At 47.4% G+C, this 23,703-nt stretch overlaps 1 long non-coding RNA gene across 2 annotated transcripts; it reads left to right on the forward strand.

Moving 5' to 3' along the window:
- The first annotated feature begins 1,585 nt into the window (after positions 1 to 1,585).
- On the forward strand, positions 1,586 to 23,024 carry LOC118318417. Of its 2 annotated transcripts, none has more exons than XR_004795715.2 (4): positions 1,586 to 1,731; positions 3,205 to 3,330; positions 11,553 to 11,747; positions 22,957 to 23,024. It is a non-coding gene; the product is annotated as an uncharacterized LOC118318417 (long non-coding RNA). The 2 variants fall into 2 exon arrangements; XR_004795716.2 differs by lacking the exon at positions 22,957 to 23,024 and adding an exon at positions 12,380 to 12,712.
- The last annotated feature ends 679 nt before the right edge of the window (positions 23,025 to 23,703 follow it).

Consider the following 23,703-nt stretch of genomic DNA (forward strand, 5'->3'; position numbering starts at 1 on the left):
TATCGGCGCTGCGTGGAAGAAATGATGGAAACAGGTAATAACTCAAGACGGTGGAAAGGGCCGGGGGAGAGATTTCAGTGATTTCAGCGTGGGCTGGTGACGATCCCCCTGTGGTGTGTGTGTGTGTGTGTGTGTGTGTGTGTGAGCAATATGTATTATGGGAGGATGGGAGGGCTCGTGGTGTCAAGCTCTGTTCCCAAGTTCCTGTCACAGTGTCGGAGCGAGTTAGCATCAAGGCGGCTTTTGAGTTCCTCAGGCTGGGAATAGTCGAGGGCCAGTTTGTGAGTTGTTGTTTCCCCTCCTCCCCTCCCCAAACTCCTCATACCAGGGGAAGGTACTACGGTGGGTGTGTGATTTTAATAAACTCTGACAAGGTTTTCGGGCTGTTTCCCCAGTTCCTCCACTTCTGACGTGTGCAGTTCACGAGGAGGTGTTCTCAGGCCGCTCGTAGGCGCAGTAATGCGCGTTAACAAAGGGACCGAATCCGCAACATCCCCCGAGTGTTGGTTGGAAGAAAAGCATGTGCACGTAGACGATCTGCGTGAACGCACGATCTTGCAAGGCTGGAGTGAAGATGCATGTCCAAAAGAAAAGCCAACATCCTCAGGTGGAAAGAGAAACACACCTGTTTTGTATACATTATGAAAGACCTGGATATTAGGGCTGCGACTACAAGCAACGATTATTTCATAATCGATTCATTTGTCCATTATTTAAGGGAATCCTCTCTCTTTTTGCGCTAATGTGTCTACGTCACCAATATCTTATCTCTGGCTCTACTTTTTCTTTTTTTCTTGTTTTGTATGTTGTATTTTTTTTTTCTTCATATCTTTCATCGGTCAGACTTTGCCTTTAGATGTTGGCCTCGTGAGTGACGGCTCTTATTCTGGCATCTGAACAATGGATTGTTATCAAAAGCCCTTCCAATGCTATTGAGCATGCCATGGTTTCGATGGCACTATGTATAAAAAAAACCCAACATGATTTCTACACCCAACAGAATGCACTACATTGTACATGGGGAGAGATTTCAGACACAAAACGATCCACGGAATATTTCCACGCAGAGATGCTAAGAAATGTGATTGAGTGAGACGTTTCTCTGTTTTCCTCTCCGCTCAGATCGCCTTCCTTCCTTCCTTCCTTCCTTCCTTCCTTCCTTCCTTCCAACCTCTGCCTCCGTTCCCCGGCACCCGCCTCTGACCTTTCCCAACAAGGCCACTGTTTTTAATTACCCGGCGCCTCACGTCGCCCGCTAATTGAAGACCGTGTCATGTATTATTCAGCCATTTTCTCCGCCATTGCTCGAACATTAAACGAGGTGCACACGCCCCCCCCCCCCTCCCCCCACTCCGTCTAATCCGCTCTAACATGTGCATGATGGCTAATGAAAGCCACCGATGATGAAACCGCCTCTGTAGTTGTCATTCTGGTCGCCGCTGACCCTCAGATGTGAGTGTGTCTGTGATTGCCGTGTACTCAAAGGAAGCTGTACCTTCTTTTCTTCTCTTTCTTTTTTTGCAATCAAGCACCACTTAATAGAAATGTAAATTGATTTTTCTGTTGCACAAATGCAGCCAGGAAGAGTCGTCCTCAGTGCCACCAGTGACAAGCGAACGACTAGCACGAGCACGGTGACCTTCGGAATTAAGATAAGAACGACCGACGGCTGCGAAATTATTCATGGCACATCTGCGGATCCATCATGTCTTCTCTGTGAATCGCCCCATGGTAAAAGTATACAAAATATGCCACTTCATTCCAATATGACCACTACAAACGTAACTAAGATTCATGATTAAGGTATGATTAGATTCTACAGTTACCACTAACAACATTGCCTCCTATTCATTTTACTACAGTAAATATCTGTTTAAAGTAATGTCAATAAACGTTATAATATACATGTGATATATTCTTTAAATTGAAGTTGCAAAAAAACATATTTCTTATATTGTCCTTATATATTGTCCTACTTATTGACTACAGTAGGATCTATGATCTTTTCTGAAACCTTTTCCAAAGTGATTTTTTGTGCAACCACATCTTCACGCTGGACTTCAGGATGTAAATCCCGGTCCTGGTGCTTTGCGTGCCCATGATCCACTTTTCTCTGATTTCTTTTAATCCAACTGAACATAATCCAGCTAGGAAGTGTGTTTTCTGCCAAATGTGTTAAAAAGCAAATCAGTGTACAATCACATTGTACACTGATTTATTGGGAAAAAAAATCACTGTCGCGGTTCAAAATCGCCTATGTAGCATGTTCCTCTGTTGTAAAAATCAGAGTTGAAAGCTGAACAAGACCCTCTCTATTATAAAAACTATGAAAATAATATCAATCTGAACCAAGTGACAAAGTGTTGGTTTTCACACACGAATGAGATCATGATTCAAAGCTTAAGTTTCTCAACCGAAGAGAGTTTTTTGGGGGGAATTTGTCGAAGGAGGCGCACTAAAGTGTGAAGTGATCGGCAGCGAAGACCGTGAGAAAGCGGTTTTCGTGGTTTTGGCTCTGGACCCCCGTGTCTGCTCTGTCTGTGGCCGCCAGTCAACCAGAACACTAATCTAACGGCAGAGGGGATCCCACCCATCGCAGCCCTTTGTCTGCTCACGTACTGCGATAATAATTTATCTCAGCTTTTTTTTTATCTGATTTGTGGGTGTCTGTGTGTCTGTGTGTGTGTGTGTATGTGTGTGTGTGTGTCTGTGTGTGTGTGTCTGTGTGTGTGTGTCTGTGTGTGTGTGTGTATGTGTGTATGTGTGTATGTGTGTGTATGTGTGTGTGTGTGTGTGTGTGTGTGTGTGTGTGTGTGTGTGTGTGTGTGTGTGTGTGTGTGTGTGTGTGTGTGTGTGTGTCCGTCCCCAGTAGTGAGGACTGTGGGTGTTTACTTATCTGATTATGGATTTTTATTCCCCCCCTCCTTCAAACAAGTCATGTTTGGAGAAGTAGGGCACCTTTAAACACACACACACACACACACACACACACACACACAAACACACACACACACACACACACACACACACACACACACACACACACACACACACACACACACACACACACACACCTGGGTTGTGTGACTTTCCTATCTATTCACTTTGCATGGGGAACAACAGGTGATAGCAGACCCTTTTTTTCTGGCACATGCAATAAACACACACATACACATTTGTGCTTTTCCATTTTGTTTTTGATAGTTTGACGGGAGTCTGGAGACATTGTGCCCGTGGGAACGCCGTCCTCCCATCAGATGGCAGCTTCTGTGTCACCGCTGCTCTTGTCTGCAATCTCCATGTTTTGTCTCCCGAAGGAGACTTTCTCAGGTGGGACAGAGCACAGCAGAGATTTCCGCGGCATAGATTGTGGGCAGACCTCACTGCAGACGGCTAGACCACGATGTCGGCTCCTCCAACACCGACAGTGGCCTGCGTTTACGCGCGCAGACTAATATTCCCCGATCATTCCGACTGTGGCTCATGTAATAGATGGATGATCCAAATTTAGCCTTATTCTGAGTGTAGCGTTTTCCAATCTATGACATGTGGGATATCGAGTGATATTATTTGGGTGTTAGGAGCATTCTTTGGGTTCAATTGGGTTTTTAGGACAAATCAGCTTCTTGCAAGTCTGTTGTACACAAACCAACAATAGCAAGGCTGGAGTGAAGATGCATGTCCAAAAGAAAAGCCAACATCCTCAGGTGGAAAGAGCTGCGACTACAAGCAACGATTATTTTCATAATCGATTAATTTGTCGATTATTTAATCAATTAGTTGTTTGGTCCATAAAATGTCATACAATGGTGAAAACTGTCGATCGTGTTTCCCAAAACCCCAAGATGATGTTTTTTTTTGTACACACACACCAAAGATATTCAGTTTACTGTCACAGAAGAGCAAAGAAACCAGAAAATATTCACATTTAAGAAGCTGAAATCAGAGAACTTTGATTTTTTTTTCTCCAAAAAATCGATTATCGAAATAGTTGGCGTTTAATGTAGTAATCGATTTCTAATCGATTAATCGATTAACTGTTGCAGCTCTACTGGATATCAACAGGTTTTCTTCCGTGGCGCAATAAATATTGTTCCCTGGCCCTAACCAATCATAACTCTTCATGCCTGAACCTAATCCAATCAGAGGCAGAGTAGAGGTGGGTCTTCTTCCACCTATAGGGGCGGGAGATAAGACGAACCGCTCTTTTCTCTCTGAATTGCTTCACCGTAGATTAAAGTTGAAGATTTGAGAAGTCTTGTGATTTTGATGTTACTTACTAAATAAGCGCATTGGCGAGCTTGAACTTTGCCAACCACACAGCCACAGGATTCTAATTAAAAAAAAACCCCGCAACAACCTGTCCAACTGTGTCCCTGAAACTGCTCCAAATGTCCCGCGGCGTCCTCGGGATGGAGGAACAAATTAAGGCCAACGCAATAACCAGGCAACGACCGTGGCGTACAGGGGCTCGGGAGTGTCCCACAACGCTCGTCCTGTGCCCGGATGTAACGGGCTCATAATCAAAAATTTCCCTCGTATTCGCCTCTCGAGCGCAGTAGCTTGTCTTCATTAGCGGCGGCGGCCTGGAGAGAGTGTGTCAGGTTGATGGGGGGGGGGGGGGGTTTGGGGGCTCGGCGTCGCCTGCCAGCACGAGCAGGTGATTAATTCAATGTAAGCTCGGTGTAAGTGGCGACACGACAGGGCGCCCCCGGGTTTGTGTGTGCATATTGTGTTTGTGTGTGCAGGGACGAATGAGACGTGACATGAATGATTTTGACCGCCAGAGATTTGTTTGTGCGCGGTGACACCCGCCCGCCGCATTGATTTGCTGAGGAAATTGCGTTCCGACCCCAATCACTCCCTTATCGCCTGGCTGTGTGTTTTCCCCCTCCAGCGAGGGCAACGCCAGTCAGAGTCCGCAGCACATGCAGGGCTGCACGCACACACGCGCTCAGGGAACGCTCGAGCATTAGCAAAAAACTCTGGGAAAAAGTGCATTGACTTCAATTTACATGTGCATCGTAAGGTAAACATTTCCCAGAAAGAGCTATGTCGTTCCGTATTATTTAGAAAGCCGTGACCGATCCATACTCCCAATCAAACAGTCCTAAATCCAGAAATCTCTGTCTTTCAATTGTATGAAAAAAAAAGAAGGCCGGTGAGTGCAATGAAAAACGTTGAACGTGAAAAGGCTTACGCTCCCGATGGTTGGCGGGCAGACAGGCAAACGGAAAATCCGAACTAAAAAAAAAATGACTAGGGAACGGAAACATGAGCAATCTCCAGGGAACAGAAGCACGAGGTGAGACGGGGGGGGGGGCGATGAATTGACCGTGCTCCTGTTTCCCTGAGCCATCACGCAATAACGCAAGCGCTCCGTCGTCCCTAATTCTTTCATCGACCTCCCAGCGTGAAGAGTTCAGTATACCAACATGCCAAATTGTCCACATTGCCAAGCGGCTGTAGCATTTCAACCATTTGGCCTCGTGCTTTTGCTGTTATAACAATCTCTCTGCCTCACTGCACGTCGCCGCTACATCCTTCTGCCCGTCTGATTACAGGTTGTCCCGTCGTTTCCCCCCCTTTCTGATTTGTTTTTCTCTCACGACAGCGCGCCGCTGGTTAACGCGAAACTGCCCTTCACCATATTTACCGTGTCCGTCTGCATTGTGGACCATTTACCTGTTAGTCTGTGTCTGTCTCACACTCCAAAAGATGCCGTCATCTCAAAGCAATATGCACTTCACTTCTGTTGTAAGCCGGAACAATTTTGTTCCCCCAGCACCGTGTTATGAACAATGGACAGATGGATAAGTCGTGCGGCTTAATATCATGAGCGGCGGAAGACTAATTTCAAATATGAGTTCACAATGAGCTTGCAGGCACGTCCATTCTCTTCATTTGTTTGGGGCGAATTCTATCCAAATGAATTCATATCAGGAGAAAAAGACTCGCCTCAGGAAAGTGAAAAAAACAATTTCAAGGATCTTAAAAGGATCTCACTGTTTGTCTGTGCAGCGCCGAGGCCAGACAGCTCGCCGAGGCTTGATCAAAACAAGAGGCAGCACAATTTTTTACACAATTTTACAATTATAAATGGAGGCGCCTCTGTCTGTCCTTTGAGTTTCTCGATAGACGCTTATCTGATCCACTGTGCGTGTTGCGGAGAACCGACGGGAGTGCAATGAGTTCACCGCGAAGTTTTGTGCACGAGCGCTTCCGATGAGGGTTTCCAACAAATATGATCCATCCTAATTAATTATTATCATTGTCATTATCATATCACAGCCGAGGTGTGGGAATTAGATGATGGTGGTTAGAGGAGCCGATAAGACAATTAACTATCAAAGCGATAAGCTCGGTTACTCCACTGCATGTTTTTTTAATGTGCTAATTTTCATTACCATTGTTAAATTAAAACAGTCGACCGCAGTCTGACGTTGATTGTGGCCCCCCCCTCCTCTTTCCATAACATCCGCTTGGAGAACATCAGTAAATGTAGCCCGAGACGAGCCGTGAATCTAATTCCTTGACAGGCATTTCAAGGGATGCGATACAGGGAAGCAGACAATGACAATGAGGACCAGATCCTCCATCTTGGTGATAAAAAAAAAGAAACTGCCGGTAGGCTCCACAGTTGGCAGTAAAAATCCCCATTAAAGGTCCTCAAAGTCTTGCCAAATATTGAATCCACACTGTAAATTTGGCTGACGGGCTCCGTTCACGCAGACTTTGGACTTAAAGTACCGAGGTAATGTTTGGAATCGAAAGCATTTCTCAACTCGACTGAAGGAAGGCCTTTACGTTTCTTTTCCCGACGTCTCGGATATTTGTCTGGCCGCCCGCCTGTCGGCAAGCATCTACTAATGTAAAACCTCTCTTCGGCCCGTGTCTGGTGTTTCCACGGCTCGGGTAGACTGCCAGCGAGGTGCCAGGGCCGTGGTGAGGCCTCGTTTCGGCTTCGTTTCTACAAAGTTGAGCTGTTTAGTTAGTCTGCTTTAGGCGCGTTGCCTTCAGACCAGCGTGTGGCCCCCCCCCCCTCCTCCTCGGCGGTGCTCACCGCCCTCACTGGTTTGCATCATTAACCCTCCGCGGCTGCGGGGCTAGCAACACCGAAACCCGGGAGTCCACGGCTCACGTCTCTTGAATAGGGAGAATGTCGGGGGAGAGCGGCGGGGTTATCGCTCATGTCAAATTCCTGGCCAAAGTGGCCACTTTGTTTGGGAAAGAGATCTGGCTTTGTCACGCCGTTGGCAGTCCATTCATTGCCCCCCCCCCCCTCGAGTGAAAGGAGCTCAAGACAGCGGAACAAGACCCGATGAAGATATCGTCACCGCGGCGTGGCCATGTGATTCTCAAACAACACTTTACTCTTCCATTGCTGTTGAAATTCTTTTAACGTGGCTCACGCCCGTGTTCAATGAGTGTCGTGGCGCGTTGGCCATCAGACGCGGTCACATCCGTCCGCAGTCCGCCGCGTGATTCATCCTGTCGTCAATCGGAAGAAAAAACAATCGACTCTGGACTTCTCCGAGATAAGAGACTTTCCCCGCGCAGTGATTTGAGAAGCCCAAAAGTGAAGACGGACACTTAGCCGCGCCCAACGTGCACTTAGTGAAAGTCGCCAAGCCAACCGTGACGTGCAGGGACGATGAATACGTCAGGCCTTCTATAAGGGGGGAACTTGAAATGGGTTCAAGGGTGTGAGTTGTCCGTCACCGAGTGTGTATCAGCACATGTACAATGAGAAATGACGATGGCCAAGGTCACGCAAGAGGTCGCGACTCGCACAAGCGCTGGAGCATCGTTATTCAGTCGCAGTGAGATTACAGTGAGTGGGAGGAAGGAAGGTTTGAAATGCAACAGAAATATCAGATGTCGGTGATGCACATTGCAAAAAATGAAAAGGTTCCTCGTCATCTCCTTCAAAGAAAAAAAGTTCTGGCCAAGTTCTGAAAACATTTTCTTCTTCTTCTTCTTCTTCCTGAGCGGTTTGACTTGCAGCCGCGCTCGGAAGAGAATCATCTGCGAGGGTTGGGAGAACTTAGACTTCTGCTCCCTCGCGCTGCTCCTGTCGACAGTCCAGCTAAATGTCAAATCTGTCAATGGCCGCCACTTTACCCCCCCCCCCCCGCCCCCGGGCAACAAAAGAGGTGTCGGGTTGCTGCCGCGGCCCCGTGTTTGCCGTAGGAACCAGCGGAGCCTCGACACACGAGAGGCTGGATCCTGAAGGTATTTCACTCGAGTGCAACGTCTGTGTTTGATTCTAGCGCGAATATTTAACCCAGTATGACATCGTCCAGTTTATTTTTGGTCTGCATTTTTTCTTTTCTTTTTTACAGTAAGCAAATGCTTGTAATTAAAATATTGTCTGAGTGTCAAATTAATGCTTACTAATAGAGTGAAGCAAGGAGACCTTTTTATGTCTGAAACTCTTTTTTGCCTTTAGCTCGACGTAAAGATGCTCGGTAGAATGTTCTCTCTCACTTTGAATTTCTAAAGGGCGAATTTCTTTTGAATATTTTCAAATGATACTTTTCACACGGACCTTTTTGACCGGCCAGCAGAGTTCTGTGTCGCTGGAACCGGGAGAACACATGGGGTCCGCATCATAAAATCACCTGCACTATCAGTCAAAACTTTTCTTTTCAATATTTTTTCGAAGTTTCGAGTTTGTATGAGCCAGGGAACATATTTTTTCCATTCAAGGCCTGGTTCTCTTTGCTTTAGTGCTAAATGTTAAAGAGCCCTTTACCGTTACTTGCCAATTCAAGAGATCGTAGCTTGTCAGAGGTTCGACGCAGACGCGTCAAATGAGGGGTTCAAAGTGAAGCAGCGCAGGTGAGAAACCTTCTCAGATGCTCGACTCACTGGCGCTTCGGTGTTTGTGACATCGGCTTTACTTGCACAAATGTTGGCTGGTGCAGGAGACATTTTCTAATGGCTCATGCTGAGGCACACGACTGACAGGCGCTGTCGGACGTGGTTTGACTGATCGCCGCTCGCTGAGAAGATGGCCGCTCAGGCGTCAGGCTGACAGACGGCGAGGTGCGGCGTCGTCACCCTCCGTTTCTCCTCTCCTTTTTTCTTCCAGCGCTTACGTCAGCCACTAAAGGCTCGCCGCGACTCTGACGCAAGTCCTCCCGTGTCCCCACTGCTCATCCTCGCTCCGTGTCCATCGTCGCCTGCACACTCTCAACCGCTCCGACTCAGAAGCCCCGAGGCCGAACGAGGGACAGACAGGAGTGAACAGTTTCTTCTCCGAAACCGTTTCTCTATGGCAGCGTCTGGCTGCAGAGTGAAGGATGGGAGCCACGTTTTGATCTGGCTTTACCTGGGGCTGGGGGGCGGACAGCAGATAGAGATTGATGAGCTTATTAAATCCAAATGGACTCGCGGACAGATAGCTCATTAGAGCTACAGTTTACTGTTTGCAGCCCCGTTCACAATGCAGGTCAGCAGCTCATCCAAATGGAGCTTGTCCATCACTAAAGAAATCTACGGACGTTCAGAAAACAGGAGCCCAATTTTTTTCTTTTTTCCTCTCAGTGGTCAGCGCGAGTGCTTGAAATAAGAGTTTAATGGATGTATTTGTCAAGTGTTTTTGTTTTGTCAGGGTGAAGCTGCGTCGGTAATGGTGACACATGTCCCAAGAACTTTCGTTTTTTCCTGATGGATTGGACACAGTCCAGGAACTAGTTTGGTACTTGTGGAGCGAGTTCTTCGACTTCTGAAATGAAATGGACCAGAGGCTTTGTCTAGCTAATATTTTGTTGAGTTTTTTTTTGAGGGCTTACGTTGATTTATTAAATTGTTACCGTGCATGGTTGTTTGCCAGAAATTGTTATTCTGCTTTTTTTCCTTGCTCGTAGCTTTGTTTTCTGAAATGCTGTCTAGGCCCGTTCGGGGCCCCGAGAGTTTGGAGATCGATCGGACGATTGATCGGGAGCTCCGCTCGTCGGCCATTGCTCCTCTTCTATCACCTTCACACGCCCCCGTCCGACCGACGCGGAGCCCTTTCCACTTGACTCCTGGCTTTTTCAGGGGGGGGGATGCTGGCTCACGACTGCAAAGAGAGAACAATCTTTCATCTACGTCCAGGCCCTTCAGAACACTCACTTTATAGGAGAGAAAGAAGGAAGAAAAAAAAAAGGAGTTTTGCCGACGTTTGCTGTGTAGTTGTGTTGCGTAACGTGAGGCAAACATCGCGCAGGACGGTGTGTGTGTGTGTGTGTGTGTGTGTGTGTGTGTGTGTGTGTGTGTGTGTGTGTGTGTGTGTGTGTGTGTGTGTGTGTGTGTGTGTGTGTGTGTGTGTGTGTGTGTGTGTGTGTGTGTGTGTGTGTGTGTGTGTGTGTGTGTGCGTGCGTGCGTGCGTGCGTGCGTGCGTGCGTGCGTGCGTGCGTGCGTGCGTGCGTGCGTGCGTGCGTGCGTGCGTGCGTGCGTGCGTGCGTGCGTGCGTGCGTGCGTGCGTGCGTGCGTGCGTGCGTGCGTGAGAGTAGTGAGAGGCGGAGGCCTCTGATGGATAAGTGTTCCCCTGTGTTCTCCCACGGCGGGTGAACTGCTGACTGGCACTTTCCACAGGACCAAAAAGGGGGGAACATATACAATATATAGCTTCACACACACACACACACATACACTCACACACGCACTCACTATATACACACACCTGGAGGGCTTACATGGCTTTACACGGAGTGCTGGTCCTCGGCCAGCAGCTGCTGCCGCCAACAAACCATCATCACACTTTTCACCTGGCGGTGTCTCGACAGTCCATCCTTGTACAGCTCCCTCGTTCAAATGTGCCTGCGTGTGTGTGTGTGTGTGTGTCCATGAGTGTGGGGGCGCAGGCGTTAATGTACGTGTATCTAATATGGTAATGTGTGTCGGGGAATCATGTGCTGCCGATGCGAGTCGCACCGCGACACGGAGCGACACTGAAGGCCGTGTCATGTGCGTCGGGCCTCGTCTCAGCCACATTATGTCTTTCGCAGTTCATCTTCTACTGATTACATTTGTTCCCACAACAGCAGCTACCAGCGATGTAATACTTCTCTATATATGCACTTGTATTGGGATGCTTTGAGGAGACAGGAGTTCTACGTTCACGCACATTTACGTAGATTTGTTCTCAAATGAGTAGCTCATTGATCAGAAAAGTATTTGGAGGCAGCAGAGGGGGCAAACATCTCCGGATCTCGCATGATCTTTTTCTGGTGACGGGTGCATTACTTTGCATATGGGCCTTGGCAAGGATTTCAGAAGCACCATCAGGCCATCAGTTCCCCTTTTGACTGACAAATAAATGATGGGATAAGCTTAAGAGCCATGCAAAGAATAAGCAGATAATAGAATGGTATATTAATGTTATGCATTGGCCTTAAAAAATACCACTAAGTGTTCACCCCACCCTGCCTTCACTATTTTTCGATTTTATAAGATAAATTGGTTAAAAGCCGATGGAAACTGTCTGACGCTGAGTTAGAGATCTTTTATGTTGTGTAAAGAAATTCGTACCATCATATCATGAATACTTTTTCATTTTTTAGGTGCAGTTGCTCGTCTTCGCCCGTCCTCCGTCGTTTTCTTCTTCTGGGATCAGTGGACAGAGGGAAGTCCTGCCGTCCGTCACTCCTCGCCAGACAAACACAGAGATCTGGTTACGGCCACCAACCAAAAAGCTCCAACACACACACACACACACACACACACACACACACACTGAAGAGGCCTCCTTTGTCCAGGTATGTGTTCTGCCACAACTGGCCTCTTTAACTCAGCGTGCACACAGAGAGGGAGTGTGTGTGTGTGTATGTGTGTGTGTGTGTGTGTGCGCGTGTGTGTGCGCGTGTGTGTGCGCGTGTGTGCGCGCGTGTGTGCGCGTGTGTGTGCGCGTGTGTGTGCGTGTGTGTTCGTGTGTGTGTTCGTGTGTGTGTGTGTGTGTGTGGCGCGCAGAGAGAGCGAGAGCTGTTGAGGTGCAGTAGCTGGCGTGAGTCACGGAGGTGTTCTTTTTGGAGCTGACTCCTCGTGAGGTGAGGGGATAACAGCCACAGCGAGGAGGCAGCTGGAGGGCTGGTAAAATATAACAAAGGGTTTTGCCAGGTGATGTAACTCCCTGAAAGCCACATCACAGATCCTCAACTTCAGTAAATCCTTGTTGTTTTTACCTGCCCGCCAGATAAATAGTCCATTCTCTGCGCCCGGTTGTGTTCCCCACCCTTTGTTGCGCATTTCTTGTCATTTGCACACGCCTGCAAATATACATATACATCATACACATCTTATTTGAAACTTCAGAACTCTAATTCTTTGATAAACTCAATCGTTGGACAAATGGGATGCAAAATGCTCTGCCGTCATGTTTCTTCCAAAACAGATCGAGCCGAAGGAGCGAACGGAGACGAGGCCGCGGCAGCTTGTCATTGATGTAAACGCGTCACATCGACGGTGATTCATCTCTCGCGGAAGTAGAAAGTCAAGGTCATACAAAGGCTTGTTTTTCCTTAACTGCTGGAGCTGTAACTCCTTGGCTACTGTACGCCACAGTGCGCCGTGAGAGTGGGCGGCTCGCTGTTCTGAATTTCAGGAATCAAGCGCATTACATTCTTTGTCTTCATCTCAGAGAAACTGCTTTTTTTTTGCATTTTGAACCTTTTCCTGACACCAGCGGAAGACTGGCAAAAAAAAATAAAAGACTGGCGGATTCCCACGCACTGTTTTTTGAAACTGTAGTTGTCTGTAGCACTTGTGCAGTTTGTCGCCTGAAAGCTCTGAGGCCTGTTTAAGCCGCAACGCAGCAATCAGCTGATATCACTCGCTGGCCTGAGCAGCAAATCTTAACGGCACAGTTTGGTTCTCGTTTTTTAAAAAATTAATTGTGATGCAAACATTTTATTGAAATCCCTTATCTGCCAAGCAACAGCTTGAAGCCCGTTCTGCGACGGCTTGCTCGGCTTTGTGTCCTCAGCGAATGCATCTCTGTGTGAATCTCTCCGCAGAGCACGGGCACATTCGTCACATCCCCTTTTGCATCCGTGTGTGTGTGTGTGTGTGTGTGTGTGTGTGTGTGTGTGTTCTCAAGTGTGTGTGCGCTTGCAAAAAGGCAAGCCCTGGAGTGCATCAGGACTTTTCGCTGCTAAGTAGAGTTCCTATGCATATAAACGACCACACACACACACACACACACACACACACACACACACACACACACACACACACACACATTCATATTCAAACAAACATTCACATCTCCCCGTTGGCAAACTGCTCGCCGGGCAACTGTGCAACTCAAATTACAAACCCAACATCATTTGACCGTGAGTGGAACGGCGGTATAACGATAGTTCACCTTTGACTACGAATACAGAAATAAAACGGGTTCCGTGGGTCCCCATTTTTGAGTGGGTTACAGCAAACGCCACAACTTCATTGGTTCCAATTTGCAATAGTATATAGTGTCGTAAAAAAAGAAAAAAAAGAAGCTGCGGTGGAGTTTTCACACTTCGAACCAAAACAACCCTAAAAACCATCAGAGCGAAGTCTGTGTTTGCGTTGGAAGGAAACACCCAACATGCAACAGGCGGCCGCACCACGAGAGACGTGAATCACGGTGGAATAATTCACCCACGAAAAAGTCAGAGCCCATAATTCAACACGCGCGTCGCAGGTGATGTGTGCTGCACATTGTGCGGCCGTCATTATGTAGGCAGCATTGATTTCACGCGGCAGAAATGTGTCCGGCGCAAATCTCCCCCGAAGGAACAACGAAGGAAAAGTTCATTATGGAATCCCAACAGGACTCCCAGGCACAGCGAAATTGAGAGAAAGAACAAAGAAGAGAAAAACCTATTTATTAGCTCGGCTCACTGGCACATTTCAACTAAAAGCGCCTTCATCGGGAGGGGGCCGTTGTCTCTATCTGTTATTCATTTGCAGTGTCCTAATTTGTCCCACATGGATTGTCATCCAGTCCCTCCTGGCTGCTGTTGATGCTCTCCAAAATGACAGATGTGGGGAGCTCGGCCCCATCTCTTTCTCTCTCTCTCTCTCACACACACACACGCACACACACACACACACACACACACACACAAAAACACAATTAGAGTCCCACGTCCCACGGATACAAGGATAAATCTCTAATATGCATCAATATACCTTTTATCCCGAAGATGCTTATCTTCACGCATGAACTCGTTCATGCAGATATTCATTTGCTCTCACACACACACACACACACACACACACACACACACACACACACACACACACATTCACACACTCATTTCCTGGAGACTTCCTTGGGGGCATTACAACAGGGCAGGTTACATGTAGGGCCCCCCAGCTCTCTTTTGCCTGGGGCCCCCAAAGTTCCTTGAAACGCTCCTGGACACTCACTCTGACACTTAAACAGTAACTTACACTTGCCCAACCCTGATCTTCACGTGACCCCCGACCTTTCCCTTAACACAGACACACCTTTTTTTTTTCTTTTTTTTTTATAATTATGAGCTGTGTATTTTCATTTCCATATGGAAGACAAGGCCCCCAAAATGTCCCCACAACACGAGTAAGACCAATAGGTAAGACGTTGACCGCACACACGCACACACACACACTCACACTCTTTATGTGGGTTGTGTTTGGACTAAAATGGCAGTAGGTGCTGAAATAACATGACGCGTCATAATTGGAGCAGGTCCATTAAATATAGTCATTACACCTCATCACTTCAACAACCAATATTTACACACACACACACACACACACACACACACACACACACACACGCTCACTGTCTAGCTGCCCCACAGTCTCATGCGATGGCGCGGCTAAATATTGTGAGAGTCGCTGAGGTAAATTTGTCCGTGTGTCTGCGTGAATTTCTGTGATTTGGGGGGATTGGGTGCTCGAGGCGCGGTCACATTCACGCATCACGGGTGAGCAACAGCCGGAGGCCTCCGTGGTTATCCCTCCGACAAACGTCTTTCTTCATTAGACTCAGAAAACATCCCCTCTCTCTCTCTCTCTCTCTCTCTCTCTCTCTCTCTCTCTCTCACTCACTCTCCCTTTTTTTTTTTAAATATACCAGATTCTCTCTTTTGTCTTATTTCGAAAAACATACCTTTTTTGTGCTTTGTGCTACTTTGCCACGACTGCGGCGGATATCCGTTCTCGTCGGCCTTTTAAAACAAATCGCCGCGCGCAGGAGCTGTGAGCCTGGAGACAAATACAGTCCAAAGACAGAGGCCTTGATATCATCGGTCCTCATGTAAACACAGCAAAGGGGTAGATAGGCACCGGGCAACAAACAACATGCATCTCTTTGAATTGGAGCGACCCCTACTACTGCAGACGCTGGAGATAATCTAATCTCATGTGTCTCTTTTGCACCAGACCAAAATCATAACCTTTTTTTCATAAACACATCTGTGAAATCCTCTGGCCTCTTGCCTTTTTTGACACGATAAGTAAATCAACTTTTTTTCCTCCAGTAAAAAAATGTGCAACAATGAAGTCCGCCCCAACGTGGAGGATTTGGAAGTTACTGCCACAAAACTTTATTCCCCCCCCCCAAAAAAAACCTGAACCGTGACGCGCCAGCTTGCGCGGGCGGCGTCGGGGCCCAGAGCGGCGGCGTGGCCCAGAGCAGTCGGGGAGCGATGGGGCAGATTGCGGGGGATGACGGAGACGGAGGAAGAGAAGGAGAGGTGGAGGCGTCGGGTCTGACGCAGTCTGACAGTCTGCAGCCTCGCCGTCTCCGTTCTTCTTCATTTCTATCTGTCTGTCTGCAGTATCTCTTCTCCCCCCCCCGTCCGTCCGTCTGCCTCCTCGCGTCTTTGTCTTTATCTTTCTCTCACATTGGCTTTCACTGAACCCAGACACACACACACGCTCTCTCTTTCTTTCTTTTTTTGCACGGGACTTTGACACCTGTGAAAAAGCCTCTGCTAGTTTTTCTCTTTTCACCAAAACACTTCTCCAATTTTTTTGTCCGATTTTAAGCGTCTTGCCTTTTTTCAAGGTTCGTCGAGGAGCCTTTGCTGATTTGAATGTGCTAAATTAATACGATCACACCCCAAAAAAAAAAGTCCAGTCGGCCCCTCGGAAAGTAAAAATGGCATATTCACATCCCGTTAAGTCGTCAGAGAGTACAACATTCTGCTGGACGGACTCTTTGAAACCGCCACTTACGCGCAACATATTCTCAATTCGCAGCGCCAGTCTCCTGGTGCAGGAACCCCCCCCCCCCCGTTGAAAGTTCAGCAGGACTTATTAACGTCAGTCCCGGTCTTGTCACCCATCCATCCACAGACTATAATACTTTCTCACCCTGTGAGTGGAGGAGAGCGGCCCCATTTGTCAGCACCGCCGCCGCTGTGTTTTCCCATTTGTCTGTCACTGACTTGGCGCGCCGAGCCAACGGCAACCTAATTCCCGCCGTCCGCTCGCCCGCTCGGATGCCCCGAGACTCGCCTAAGAAAAGCGCTGATTTAGAGCTCGTTCAGTTTCTCCGAGTGGAAACTGGCAGAGGGGGTGGGGGGAGGAAGGGGCCTCTCCTTCTCCTTCGCACGACGATTGATAAACGACAGTCAGGGGGCCTCAATAACCGGTTATGTAGAGACACGCGACTAAATCCTTCCACTGCCCGCCTTTCTCACGCCGCTGTCTGTTTTTTAATTTCCCCTCTTGTTGCTTTTTCCTTTTCGCCAGTAACAGTGCGGCCACTGTCCGCGGGCACGCCGCTAATCCGCGAGGGCCGAGGCCCTTTTTTTTCTGTTCAACCATGTGTCCTCTTTCGAGGGGCCGACGCATTAGTGTGATGGATTATTAGAAAACAGCGGTGAGCACATACGGGCAATTGGGGGCCAATTTGGGCCACCTCAAATTTACATCAGTCTGCAGCCGGACAGAGGCGGGATTCTGAAGGTCGCTCGCAGAAACAGCTCATTTTGTGTAGTTTCTTTGGAACGCGCAGCCTCAAGTGGGGTTTCGACACGTCTGCTACGAAGGCAGGCTTTCCCAAGCACATGGCCCTGTGTCGCTCAATGGTTTTTCCAGTTTTTTCTCAGTGTTAACTCTTTTCTTTTTGCCAATTTCGCAATCAAACTAACGAGAAAGAACATTAGTTTCGAGACTTTTTGAATCACAATGCTGGTTATTATGAAGATAGAAAAGAAAAAACTGTGCAATATGTAATGTACATCAGTTTGAAGTTGTGGACTCAAGGATGAAGGTGTATTTCTTCTTCTTATTATTATTATTATTATTATTATTTAACAGATTACTTAGAATAAAAACTTGGCTTCGGATTTAAAATACAATGATGGCTGAAAATGCTCATCTTTGGTTTTGAAGGTGACGCTACTTGTAGCTTGTTTTGGTCGAAAACAACTTGCTTTTAACAAGGCTCCCTCACAATGTCTCCCTCCAAATGAGGTTTTGGCTTCTTAGCTATCAGCTCAGCTCGCGCATAACATTGTCTCTGATGGTCGGGTACGGAAAAATTTTCATTAGATGATTCTGCAAAATGTTAGCTGTTTTTTTTATCTCTCTCTCTCTCTCTCTCTCTCTCGGTATTCCTACTTTATTTTGCATATGCAACACAAAAAAACAGCCCGCTTGTTTAACTGTAGGCATGCTTTAAAAAGCCGACGTCTCTTTTCCGTCTGTGGACTTCCTGCACATGGGATTCTCTCCTCCCTGTATTGGCAGTGAATGTCGGGTATGACAGAAATCGCTGCCCTACAGGATCATCCGATACGAAAAACAATTCCCAGCGCGCCGGTGCCTCGGTTTTTACTAGATTCACGTTTGAAGATCTCACGTTTATCTTCTTTATTTTCCCCTTCGATTTCTTCCATTTAGTCACAGATTTGGGTAAAGTATTTATAGTTGCATTGTTACGACAGATGGTTTGAAGCCCAGCAGGTGGAAGTGGATTCAAAGCGTCTTCCTAGTCTCAGAACATTTTTTTTGGAACGAGCGAGCAGGTGGGAAATTATCCTCAAACCGTCTGCAGGTTGGGAGATATTACTTTAAGTCCCCCCCCCCCACCCCCACCCCCCTCTCTCCATCTGTTATTAAAAACTGTCAATGTCCGTCGGAGGACATGGCTGTGACACAGCTTGGCTGAAGCTGCTCAGCTAAGTTGCTCTCGGCACGTTTGGTCCGTGGTCCGAAGTCACCGAGCGGCCGATGTAACGACTGACGATTGGATGGTCCAACATAACGTTCCTCAGTTGCCTCCGATAGTCAGTTTGAGCCCTTGTCGCCCGTCTCCGCAGCCCAGCTTCAACGCTCATTTCCCCCCGGTCGAGTTTTTGACCCTCAGCTATAACCGCCGCCGCCCGCCAAGACCCGACTACTCGTCTGCTCGTCGGCGCCGCGCATTTTTTTTCCACGGGGACAGACAGCACCCTCATGCGATGTAAGTGTCTCTCGCCGAACGACGGCTACAAGTGTGTCCGGTTGAATCTGGACGTGTCCCCCTCGCTGTCGACAAGCACGACTGGCAATCGTCGGCTGCGATTCCGGCTCATGCGAGGCTATAACGGAAGGGTTCAAAGGAACATACCTCCATCTTGGATATCAAACATTTGGCAGTGGGCCCAGTTCGAGTAACCCAATGAGCAAACGGCAGCACAGGGATAAAAGCTGACCCTGCGGATAACATTGCTAATCTCCTTTAGCAATATTGGGCTCCTTTACGGGGCAAGTCTGGCTCTAAGATCCCAATAGATTTTACTTTAAGTCAAACTGAAATTTAAGTTCATTTAATTAGGTTAGAACAAGGAAATAAATGTAAAGATACTCATGCATATGCAAGTGTGAGCAACTGTTTTCTACATAAAGTATTTGTGGAAACTGCACAGTCTGTGCTGTCTCTCTGCCATATGACAGGGGGAGAAAAAGGTTTCAGATGGTTTGACCTGTCTCTCTTTCAAAGGGTCCGCTTGTGGTGATGGGAAATGAGGAGAGTTTTTTAAACTTACAGCAACAAGCAGTCCTGTTACCTCATTTATAACAAGGGGGAGTGTATTAACGTCCTGTACTGACCGCTGATATTACAGACGGGACGAGGCAACAACAACACAACTCCATTTTCAACTTTTTGGTGAGTACAGTTTTGACTCAATGAATACAGATGTAGCGGTTTGTTGCTTAGCGTTAACTTTGGTCTTTTCTAATGGTTCACACTCGGTGATATGTAAAGTCTTTCTCTCAAAGTGTATGTGAATGCAGAAAGCAAAACCAGGCCAAATCAAGTCACACAACTACCCACAATGCACCTGCGCGCATTTAAATCCGTTTTGGATTGTGGATCATTACAAGCCCGCTTTGTATATTGACACAGTTTAATGCTTTGTTTTATTCGCATTCGCTTTGATTGAGTTCTCAAAATCGCTTGGAGGACGGTGAAGATCGGTGCCAAATCACCTTGAAGAGTTTCGGACAGTGAACTCGCTTCACTCCAGTGTGTTTGTTGTGTCGTGCATTCCCCCGTCCGGGTCGTGTGCCAAGTGCCAAGTGCACTCACCGAGATTTCGGCACATATTTCGTATTGCCCCCCCCCCCCCCCCCCACGCCGGCTAATGTTTTGTCACCTGAAACCTCTGTGAGTTAGCCTGTGGCGGAGATTTGCCCTGTGGCGGTGATTCATCACCTGTTTGGCAGAGGTGACCGCGTGGGCGACTGAGCGGGCCGTTGCTGGTGTGACGTGCGGAGCGAGCATCTGGTTGTAGGGGGTTAATTGAGGGCGATTAAGGTGATGAATAGCTTTGTTTGAAGGGAAAACACACGACAGAGTAGCTTGTGTTACAGCGCAAATATTTTTGGGGGGGAAAAAATCCATCAGTGGCAAAAGAGTGCAGCGACGCTGGAGAAGGTAGAAGTCAGGTGTGTGTGTGTGTGTGTGTGTGTGTGTGTGTTGCACCAGGAGTATTTAGACACTCAGCTTAATGGCATTATGGAAGAAAGACACAGTGTGCATTTGCGTGTGTGTTTTGTGTGTGTGTGTGTGTTGAGTTGGCGAAGTGGCTGTGTGCAGAAGGAAATGGAAACATAAGGCGAACCGTAGACGTGCGCATGATAATTTAGTGGTGCAGAGTAACGTTGACATGGAAGCAGTTTTTAAAAAAAGGAGCTCCTGTTTCCACGCTGTTCCAGTACTATTATTGTCGATGAGAGAAGCTCCGTGTGTGTGTGTGTGTGTGTGTGTGTGTGTGTCTGTAAGAGAGACTGAAATAAAAGACACCCTGCGTCATGCTCCCATATCTTTGCACAGTACAAACGTGCTCAAACACACTTCACTTGAACCGTCGTCGATGTCAAAAAGAAAAAAAAGAAAATCTCCTCCACAGATGCTGCTGTCTCGCTCTCGTCCAACTCCAGCACCCTGAAAAAAACCCCCATGTAACTCTGAAACAGGAAGCAATTCTACTCAAGCGTGTCTAGAAAGGGCTGCATTTTCTCTGCAATAGTGCTGATTTGCTGCTGTGATTTTGAAATTTGAATTTGTTTTGGTAGTTCCATTTTTATCAACGGATTCCATCGTTTTTCAGGCTACTTTATTCTTCGCAACGCTGCCATTCATTAAAAAAAAAATTCCAACTAAGGAAAAATAAAACAATATAGTTAAATTCAGCCTGGATAAAATACAAAACATCGTTAGAAAGTGTTTGAAAGGTTCTGCACACTGATTAGGTTCCAATCGCTGCCTGATATCGGTCCAAAATATTCCCACAATGCACCTCAACACCCTTAATTGAACCCCGGTTTGTAAGACTAAACGTGAAAAGTTCCAGGCGCCCAACCCCAAAGCATGATGACATCACTGTGACATCTTATTTTTTTTTTTTTTCAATTTTAGAAATCTCCCTTTAACATCAATTTATACATTTTGCTACGTCTATGGCTGGACAGTTGCATACTCCTCGCGACGAGTAAGCTGAAATTCATGTGCACAAGATTTTAAAATTAGAGTTGTGTAGCTATATGTAGCTCAGGTTGGTCAGCACACAGATTATGAGATTTCTTCACGATCTGCAAGTGACAAATGATTGATTTAGTATTTATTCATCCCGTCCATGATTTACTTTTTAATTTGTTCAGTGCTTCCTCTCCAATTTTTCCGTCACACGTCGAAGGGCCAATAGCTTCTCCGTCCGCTTCTCACTACCTGTTTACTTTTTGTTTTAAGTCGCTTCTCCTCCACACTAAGGAACTCTTAGTGTGAGCCGCTCCTGAAGCATCATTAAACGTAGATTCGTGATTCATGGCGTCACGAGGTAAGTTGAAAGTGGCCTGTCCGCTGGAGCAGAGCGAAATACAAATTGGATAGCCTTAGTCGAACGCAGCCATGCAGTCAAGAGTGTAAGGAACAGTCTCTGCCTGCTCCTGCGACAGACACTATCCCTATATGTGTTTTATATACAGTATATAAATATACATATACAGTGGCCTCACCTCTGGTACTGGCTCAGTTCATATCACTGGTACAGAATTTTAGGAGTTATAATGTCATGTAAATTGAATAAGACCGGTCCACTGCATCATGGAGTCGTGCATAAATGTCACGCTGTAAACTACAGCGATTGAAGTTCACCTCAAGACTCGGGCAACTGCGGAAATGTCAGAAACTCAGCTCATATTCTAGCATCCACTCAACGTCTTTTCTCCTCTTCTCATATCACTTGATCCTGCCGCATTAGAGCTGAAGGAGATGTTTTACACTACGTTTTTCCCTCTTTTCCTCCCACTGAGATTCCTCCAAGAATTTGTAAAACGAGCCATCCGCAAGCGCAGCGCGAGCAACGGGCGGGCGAGGCACAAAGGGATCGGGATCCGTCGAGGTCGTCCGTCGAGGTCGTCCGTCGGGGAGCGGGACACACGTCCGAATTCGCGGGGAAGGGCTTGATTTCAAAACAGCAAAAAAAAACACCTCACAGCCAAAGGGTGCCAGGGTTGAACGGACGGGCCGACGCGGTGACGGGCCTCGTCTCCCGTCTATCACATCCGCTAGTCACAACACCGCGCTGAAATAGATGCTTTGTTCCCCCGCGCGCGGCGTCCGCGCGTGCTCTGGTGAAACCGGAGACGTGTAATAACATCTTTCCACTGACACTATTTATACTGTAAAAAAGGCTGTTACACCTAATTGTATGTCATCCCCTATCCCCCTCTGTGTCTTTTCAAACTCTCAGTTTTGGCACTGACGTGGTCAAGGGGTTTTTATCCCCGAGCACCATCTCTCTTAGCTAAAAAGGAAAAAGTAAAAAGGCTTTAAAAACGTGTTGCTGATCTTGGCAGCTTGCATCACGGTTTATGGCGAACTATCGCGGCACCTCAACGCTTTCCCTGGAACGCTCGGGACTCCCTCCCGGCGCTCCGGCCTATTATGGCAGCTGTTATTGTTAAAGGTTTTGTGAACCTGACATGAAAACGGGGTTTTATATGTCATCCAAACTCCCCTGTCCTCGCCTTTTTTTTTGGGGGGGGGGGGGGGTGCTTCAGAGATAATCAATCACTCGTAAGAAGGTGCCAATATGTTAGCGTACAGCGGGTGTCGAGGGGCCGGGGCACGAATAACATCGGGGCGGGAATCGGATTACCGAGGAGTCGGAGTGTGGTCGAGGGGATTGTTTGAGTTTGGGTTTTTCTGAATCTTCTATAGAATAAAAATGTAAACCAAGCTGGGTAAATAGTGCTTTAATGGTCAGGCAATCTGAACTGTTTTTGCACTAATGTTATTGCTGCCACCCCTCGGCCTATAAGGCTCCTGAACTCTCCCGGCATGTGCTGGTCCTATTGTGTGGAGGGTGAGAGTCGTGAGGCTTATACTAAGGCTGCGCGGAGCTGATCCAGACTAGAGAAGGTCATCTCCAAAGATAACTGCTGGTAACATTTGTCACTTGAATTCATTTGCAAAATAATCATATCTGACGATTACAGGACGAGAAGTGGTTCGCCCTCCGCAGGGAAGAAGGAAAAGGACGGCTACTGATGAACAAGAGGGAGAACATGTTGATCGGCAGAACAAGGTAAAAAGAATAATATGTATGTCCAACACCAACCCACATGAGCCAACAAATGATGACGTGTTCTAGTTTTAATGGCACAGTGAGGTTTTTGTTTTTTTAAATTTGCAATCAGATGAAAAAAACCAAAAAACATTTTCAGTTCACATGTTACTTTATGTTTGTATTGATGTCACGGTTACACAACCCACTGATGCAGACTGCCATGTCAACATCTCTTCAGCGCTATAATGTCTTCTGGGGGGGGGGGGGGGGGCTTTGGACGCACAGCTAGAGGGAGCGAGAGGTGAGAGAAAGCGCAGTCTTGTGGTCTGCGTCGGTTTCTAATATTGCAGAGGTAGTTCTTCAGCGGCCAAGCGGCACCATGTGACGGTAACTGGATCGCAACACAGCTGCAGCCGTGGACACCCTCGGTCGTCCCCACGGCTGCTGGAATAGCGACAGGCCAGCTCTGCACGCACGCACACACACACACACACACACACACACACACACACACTGGTGCCTGGAAAAACCCAAATAGTACAGGATGGGGGCAAGTGGGGAGGTGCGGGAGAGAACTCTACCCTGCCTGTTTCAAAGATGTTTTTAAAGCTGCGAGATTTCTGGTGGAACCACGGCCGGCTCAGTTACACACGGGGGGGGGGGGGCTGTCTTTTAA

Source organism: Scophthalmus maximus, chromosome 13 (genome assembly GCF_022379125.1).
Source record: "Scophthalmus maximus strain ysfricsl-2021 chromosome 13, ASM2237912v1, whole genome shotgun sequence".
Taxonomy (NCBI): Eukaryota; Metazoa; Chordata; class Actinopteri; order Pleuronectiformes; family Scophthalmidae; genus Scophthalmus; species Scophthalmus maximus.